The sequence below is a fragment of the Dendrobates tinctorius genome, unplaced genomic scaffold (genome assembly GCF_039654945.1).
Source record: "Dendrobates tinctorius isolate UK_male_01 unplaced genomic scaffold, ASM3965494v1 ptg000013l, whole genome shotgun sequence".
In the NCBI taxonomy this organism is placed as follows: domain Eukaryota; kingdom Metazoa; phylum Chordata; class Amphibia; order Anura; family Dendrobatidae; genus Dendrobates; species Dendrobates tinctorius.
The window spans coordinates 17,532,577-17,541,526 of record NW_027361681.1 but is presented as its reverse complement, the minus strand read 5'-3'; positions in this window follow the sequence as shown (position 1 = coordinate 17,541,526).

Here is an 8,950-nt window from a genome sequence, read left to right as displayed (position 1 = left end):
TATTGCTGCGTTTAGTCCTCTTATGTTACATGCTGTCCTGCTGGATATATCCATCCTGTTTCTGTATATTGTCTCCCTCGTATGTTGCATGATCAGAGTATACCCACCTAGAGCTTATTTTATATTACCTAAGATGGTGGATAGCACAGGCCTGAATGGATTATGTATTATCATGTGTAAAATAAATAATCGGGGAGTAACTCAGCATATTTGAGTGTGCACTAATAACAGCACATGGCGGGCAGTGAGTGGGCACTCCTAGTGTGATGCTGCACATTGCTCTGGAAAACACATAATGAGCTCAGTTTTCAGCCCTGTCTCTCGTCTATTGTAATTGTATGTAGTAGAGTGACTGGGATACAGAACTTTCAGTTTTCTGCTCACACACCTATGGCTGCAGGCAGCTTATATTAGACCTACATGTTTCTTACCATTTATGCGCAGCTGGTGATTAGAGTCTGTATGTAACTGCTGTAGAGGAGCAGGCGGCTTCTCATTTATTGTTACAGCATATAACAGCATTGCCCATCTCTATGTCTGGACCTTACGATGGGATATTTTCCATTATTAACCTGTTGTATACCTTGGTTGTAAACCTGCATGGTTTTCACCCTCACTTATCCCACATCTTGTGCGGTTGGAGGGGTCCTTGAAGTTGGTTAAGTATGGTCTTGGGGATCCAATGGGATATGGTTTCCTCCTTTTGGAATTTAATATGGTTCTGGATCTGGTGAAAAGTGGAGGGCAGTTTCGGCAAGGGTTTGTCGGATCCCCAGGAAATTCAAGTGAACATTGGAACTCTTGTGGTTATGGTGCTCCCGAGCTAGTGGGGTAACGGCTGGGAGTAATGGTTGGTACATTTTATGTTGATAATAACCAGATTTGGAAGCTTCAAGGACTCCCCCCAGCGTGTTAATGTTATTTATGCTTTGATGTTTATTTTATGTTTATTTTAATAACATGAATAAAAAATTTAAAAAAGAAAAAAAAGAAAAAAAACAAGTTATTTGTTTTCCTTTTAGTGGGTCCTTGAAGTTATTTATAAATTGGTCAGTAGAAATAACCATATCAAGTATGGACCTCTGGTTTGGGGGGTGTTCATCACCGTATGACCCCCTGGGTTTGGAAGGGTAACCACTTCAGGTATGGCACCCTGGTTTTGAGGGATAATCATCTCAGGTATGGCCCCCTGGTGTGGAGGGTAACTATCTCGTGTATGGCCCCCTGGTGTGGAGGGGGTAACCATCTCGGGTATGGCCCCCCTCTGTATGGAGGGGTGACCATCACGGTATGGCCCCCTGGTCTCCAGAAGCATTTATATTTTATAGGAGCCTGTTAGGGTAAAGTCCCTGGGGTCATGGCAATCATATTTTGCATGCCTACAGAATAAATTGGCTCCTCTGAGCCAGGAACAGTGGCTGGAGGGGAGAAGAGAACAAGGTAGGCATGCTCTTCAATACAATCGATAGCTTCAAGGACCCTCTCTTTTTTCATGTGATTAGAGAATGCCAAGACACGGTTTTTGACTGTTTATATTGACCAAACCATGTTTCTTTCAAGGTTGTCGTCTGGACAATGCAGTTATCTAGTGCATGAAACTGAAGAGCAATGTACCTAATCTGTGTGCCCTTGAGTCAGTGGGAGTGACTAAGAGTGAAGTAATCAAGTGCATTAACATGAAGGGCAATATGCCTATTCCCAATGCCCTTGAGCTGGTGGGAGCGGCTAAGGGTATAATCTAGTACACTAACGCAAAGGGCAGTATGCCTATTCCTGATGCCCTTGAGCCAGTGGGAGCGGTTAAGGGTATAATCAAGTGCATTAACACAAAGGGCAGTATGCCTACTCCTGGTGCCCTTGAGCCAGTGGGAGCGGCTAAGGGTAAACTAATCAAGTGCATTAACACGAAGGGCAATATGCCTATTCCCAATGCCTTTGACCCAGTTGGAGAGGTCAATGTTATCAAGTGCATGAAAAACAATTAACAATGGCGTGACAGGATTATTAATAATGCCTTTTTGTAGACTTTTTCTGCTTTAGGTTTATTTAAATTACTTCTTCCAGATATTCTGAACGTTATTTTATGGTCGGTTATAATGTTGTTATATTGTGTATAGTTTTTAATTACTCCCTATTTGTAATATCTTTCTATTGATATGTTCATCACTTTTCAGGTAGTGATAGTAAGTGGGTTTAAGAAATTTACCTGCACAGCTACTGTAAATAATGGTGGTTTCTAGAACTAAAATCTGTGAATTGGTGAATTATTAGAGCTGGCTACAATACATGCAGTATAATAGTTTTTTGAGGCATGACAGATGTCATTATACAGGTATTCAGTTTGTAGCTACGACCTTAATTATGGTTTACTTTCCACATTCCCCATTATGGGATCCTCATTGCAGGATGTTTAGCAACTGTTATTTTGCTGTAGTTACCGTATTATCGATTATAACTTGGTAGCATGGCATTGACAAAATTAATCTGTCGGAGTTCTGGAATTTTATTTTTTTTTCACTTGTATGCTCAGTCTTTCCATAGCATGTAGAAATGGTTGATGGCTTTATTAAGCATGGTTGATGGTGGTCGAGTCCATTTAAGGTGTCAAATGGCCCCTCTGGTGGCGGTTTAGGAGTCAGGTGGAGGTTGCAGACAAGTTAAGGTGGACTCATTTTAACTAATAGAGGATGTAAAACCTCATGGTGGTGAACAGGCACGGCTTTGATGGCCAGCCTCAAGGACGTTGTAATGGTAACGTCAATCAGGGATGGGCACAGTGTCTCTCTCCCTCTTTCTTACACAGGATGAACAGGAGGAAGCATTTCCCTCCCTCCCACCCTGTTTATAATCATTGTCCTAAAACATTTTAATATTTGCTTGTATGATGAATGCTTTATTGTATTTTTGAAATTACCATTGTATATTTTGTTCCAGGTTCTATTTTATCATGGCTATAAAGAGTTAACAGCATTAACCTTCTAAGCCCAAGGGAAGGGCCATCCTTCAGCCATGGTTCCCTATAGGTTTCCTGTACAGGGGTTTTTTCCTCTCCTGAGCGGTGTAGGATGACTCTTTGTGAGTCGGAGGTTTGCCAAGTTAGTCCCCTTAATGCTTTTGCAGGGACTTCTAGTTTATAAGTTTACTAAAGTGATTTATAAAAAAAAAAAAAAAATGGTGTCAAATGTGAATTTATAACCCGTCACAGCTTTGCGGTTTAGGAGTCAGGTGTAAGTTGCAGACAAGTTAAGGTGGACTCATTTTAACTAATAGAGGATGTAAAACCTCATGGTGGTGAACAGGCTCGGCTTTGGTGGCCAGCCTCAAGGACGTTGTAATGGTAACGTCAGTCAGGGGCGGGCACAGTGGTTAAGCACAAGAGTGAGGATAATGGGGTCATTTGTGCCCTGAAAGTTTACTGGCTTTGCTTTAATGGCAAGCCAGTGCGTGCCGCCCCTTTATGGCTGTCTGGCCTGGTTCTGTATGTCAGACAGCAGGGGATATCACAGTACTTGTGAATCCCAATGTACTAGCACTTCACCTGACTCCTACTGTGATTGTTTTATTCCTGTGATTTAAATAAAGCTGTGGCCATTTTGACAACCAAAATAATGTGTTGTGTATTTATTCTAGTGCCTAGGTTTACTGTAGTTATGGTGGTTTTAAGATGGAGTGGGGGTCCGTCCCATATCCATAAGTCATGTCAGCCAGCCCCTTCTCTGCACGTCACCAACACAGGGAATGGGAGCTCTGTCTGTAGTCTAAAGGGCAGCTTTCCGAATTCAAGGTAATCAGGTAATCCCTGCAGAGCAGCTCCCTCTTTAGGTTCAGGCTCTCAGAGGTCAATGAGCGGCTCATTATTACGGGCAGCTCATGATAAATCTGCTGTCAGTCCCTGCCCGGTCATGTAGGCTATCACAGATCACTCTGCTGTCTGCTCCTATGATTCAGCCACCATGACAGACTGTGCACAGACGCAGCTGGAGAGGGAAATCGCCCTGTGCGGTTGCGGCTCATTTGAGTCACTGCTGTAAGTGGAATGATCCGGCTACTTCTGTCTGATTGCGGTTAAAATGTCAACTTAGTGACAGAGCTTTCAAGCCTCGGAGCATTTTCCATCACCTTGGATTCAGGATATCATACATGGGATCAGAGTTACTCTGCTGAGCAGAAAACTACACATAAAAGACAAAATGCTCTCATTCATTCAGAAAGTCACCGAGTTAACGGCTATGGACACAGCCCTCGCGCTTTATTATCAGCAGCGCTTCCACAATGTACATCATTATTTCTACAGGGAGTCACTAAACATCCAACATGATGAGACAACCATGATGGAAGAACATGAATAAGTGAACAGTCACCATAAAGGCATGGTCCATATCACTATGTGCAAGATGTATGACTTGTACCCAGGTTATACATGTACATCTACTGTATATATATATATATATACATATATATAAAAATGAGTACAGGTGTGTTTATCAAGCCACGCCCACTCCGCATAGCCATACCCACTCCACACGCAAAGCCTTGTATAATAAATATCTAATATATACATATATATAATAAATATCTAATCTGATATAGGCACATCTTCTTGACCACAACAGAATAGAATGCCTATGTTGCCCAAAGCAACCAATCACTAAGCATCTTTCATTTCACCAGAGCTGTTTAAAAGATGAAAGCTGAGCTGTGATTGGTTGTTATGAGTAACAGTTTTCCCGCGCCACAACACCTCAATAGGCACTGACTGGGAGGGAGAAATCTAGCATCCCGGGGAACATAAGCTCACAGCCATTGTCTGCCCCACCTGAAAGGAGCAGAGAGTCCATGACAGAAATGAATCACCCCCTCCTCTATTACTGCCAGGTTCTATTGTTACCATCGTAGAAAATTGCATCATCAGCGGCCGCACACAGAGCCACACTGCAAGGTTACATAACAGCACATCTCCAGGAACTTCCTGCTCAGTGCCACTTGGCTCGAGACTGTGGGATGGAGGATGTGAGATGGGTATATGGGTAGGGGACTATGGGATGGAGGATAAGTATGATGGTATATGGGTAGGGGACTATGGGATGGAGGATGTGTAATGGGTATATGGGCCCTGGACTATGGGATGGAGGATATGTATGATGGGTATTTGGGCACGGGACTATGGAATGGAGGATATGTATGATTGGTATATAGGTACGGGACTATGGGATAGAGGATGTGTGATGGGTTTATGGGCACTGGTCTATGTGATGGAGGATTTGAGCTGGGTATTTGGGTACTGGACTAAGAGATAGAGAATGTGTGATGACTATATGGGCACGGGACTATGAGATGGAGGATATGTATGATGGTTATATGGGCACTGGACTAAGGGATAGAGGATGTGTGATGGGTTTATGGGCACTGGACTATGTGATGGAGGATTTGAGATGGGTATATGGGTAGGGGACTATGGGATGGAGGATAAGTATGATGGTATATGGGCACAGGACTATGGGATGGAGGATGTGTGATGGTACATGGGCACTGGACTATGGGATAGAGGATGTGTAATGGGTATATGGGCCCTGGACTATGGGATGGAGGATATGTATGATGGGTATTTGGGCACGGGACTATGGAATGGAGGATATGTATGATTGGTATATAGGTACGGGACTATGGGATAGAGGATGTGTGATGGGTTTATGGGCACTGGTCTATGTGATGGAGGATTTGAGCTGGGTATTTGGGTACTGGACTAAGAGATAGAGAATGTGTGATGACTATATGGGCACGGGACTATGAGATGGAGGATATGTATGATGGTTATATGGGCACTGGACTAAGGGATAGAGGATGTGTGATGGGTATATGGGCACGGGACTATGGGATGGAGGATGTGTGATGCGTATATGGGCACTGGACTATGGGATAGAGGATGTGTGATGGGTTTATGGGCACTGGACTATGGGATGGAGGATGTGAGATGGGTATATGGGTACTGGACTAAGAGATAGAGAATGTGTGATGACTATATGGGCACAGGACTATGGGGATAGAGGATGTGTGATGGGTATATGGGTGCTGGACTATGGGATAGAGGATGTGTGATGGGTATATAGGCACTGGACTATGGGATGGAGGATGTGTGATGTGTATATGGGCACTGGACTATGGGATAGAGGATGTGTGATGGGTATATGGGCACGGGACTATGGGATGGAGGATGTGTGATGGATGGGTATATGGGCACTGGACTATGGGATAGAGGAAGTGTGATGGTTATATGGGAACTGGACTATGAGATGGATAATATGTAAAATGGGTATATGGGCATGGGACTATGGGGTAGAGAATGAGTGATGAGTATATGGGCACTGGATTATGGGATACAGGATGTGTGATGGGTATATGGGCACTGGACTATGGGATGATGTGTGATGGGTATATGGGCACTGGACTATGGGATGGAGGATATGTCTGATAGGTATAGGGGCATGGGACAATGGGATAGAGGATGTGTGATGGGTATATGGGCACTGGACTATGGGATGAAGGATGTGTGATGGGTATATGAGCACTGGACTATAGCATAGAGGATGTGTGATGGGTATATGGGCATGGGACTATGGGATGGAGGATATGTATGATGGGTATATGGGCACTGGACTATGGGACAGAGGATGTGTGATGGGTATATGGGCACTGGACTATGGGATAGAGGATGTGTGATGGGTATATGGGCACTGGACTATGGGATAGAGGATGTGTGATGGGTAAATGGGCACTGGACTATGGGATGATGTGTGATGGATATATGGACACTGGACTATGGGATGATGTGTGATGGGTATATGGACACTGGACTATAGGATGGAGGATGTGTGATGGGTATATGGGCACGGGGCTATGGGATGGAGGATGTGTGAAGAGTATATGGGCACTGAACTATGGGATAGAGGATGTGTGATGGGTATATGGGCACTGGACTATGGGATGGAAGATGTGTGATGGGTATATGGACATGGGACTATGTGATGAAGGATATGTATGACAGGTATATGGGCACTGAACTATGGGATAGAGGATGTGTGATGGGTATATGGGAACTGGACTATGGGATAGAGGATGTGTGATGGGTATATGGGCACTGGACTATGGGATAGAGGATGTGTGATGGGTATATGGGCACTGGACTATGGAGTGATGTGTATATGGACACTGGACTATGGGATGCAGGATGTGTGATGGGTATATGGGCATGGGACTATGTGATGGAGGATATGTATGACAGGTATATGGGCACTGGACTATGGGATAGAGGTTGTGTGATGGGTATATGGGCACTGGACTATGGGATAGAGGATGTGTGATGGGTATATGGAGATTGGACTATGGGATGATGTGTGATGGGTATATGGACACTGAACTATGGGATAGAGGATGTGTGATGGGTATATGGACATGGGACTATGTGATGGAGGATATGGATGACAGGTATATGGGCACTGAACTATGGGATAGAGGATGTGTGATGGGTATATGGGCATGGGACTATAGATATGGGATAGAGGCTATGTATTTATTTATTTTACTCACTTATATAACGCCATGAATTCCACAGTGCTTTACATACATTATTGTATGATGAGTATATGGGCACAGAAGAAAAAAGGACACAGAATTTCAGGAAAAGAACATCTCACCCACCATTAACCATGGGGGTGGAACAATAATGCTTTTGGGTATTGTTGCAGCCAATGGCATAGTTCACGGTATAGAGAGAAGAATGGAATCAATGAAATTTCAACAAATTCTTGATGCAAATATAACACCATCTGTAAAAAAAAGCTGAAGTTGAAAAGAGGATGGATTCTACAAATGCATAGTGATCCTATATACAGGTCAAAATGTACAATAGACTACCTCAAAAGACACAAGCTGAACGTTTTATAATGGCCCTCAAATTCTCGATATGAACATCATTGAAAATCTGTGGCTAGACCTCAAAATAGCAGAGGATGCAAGATGACCCAGGAATCTCACAACTGGAAGAATTTTCTAAGGAAGAATGGATAAAAGTCGCTCAAACAAGAATTTAAAGACTCTTGGCTGGCTACAAAAAGTGTTTACAAGCTAGGATACTTTCAAATGGGGGTGATATCAGGTACTAATCATGCAGGGTGCCAAAATTTTAGCATCGACCCATTTTCCCTTTTGTAATTTTTAAAATGTAAAAGATGAAAATAATTTTTTAAACCTAATGCAGATGCAAAGGAAATGTGTCATTTTTAACTTTAGCCCTTTTAGAGATCTTTTCATCTTCTACTTGCTTAATAGTGATGAGCGAAAGTTCTCAGATAAGGTGTTATCCGAGCTTGGTCGTTTGCTAACCGAGTGTCTTTGGTGTGTTTGAAAGCTATGTTTGAGTCACCGCTGCTAACAAACAGGTAATCCCTGCATGTGTTGCGGCTGTCGAACAGCCACAAGACATGCAGCAGCGGGGACTCAAGCACATTTTTCGAGCACGCTGAAGAAACTCAACTAACACAAGAGCATGCAGAGATAACACCTTATCCGAGCACATTTGCTCATCTCTATTGCATAACTGTTCACAATAACAGTAATTTTGACAAGGGGTGCCCAAACATTTACATGCCCTGGTAATTATATACAGAAGATGCCCAAGTTATAGCGCTGTACTAATGCCATCCAAAATAGTTTTGTATAAAATCCCCCCCCCAATTTATGTGCTCCAACCCTACTGTCCTGCACAGCAACAATAGTGGAAAAGAGAGGACTTATTCCACCCTTCCCAGAGACATGTAGAGGAGACTATGTACGTGAATGTGACTTATAGATTCTTGAGCTTACAGCAATCAGATCAGTCAATTTTCTTTGCCATCGGTTTGAGGCTTTGCACCATAATATACAATTACATGGATACTTATAATAGAAGTGATAA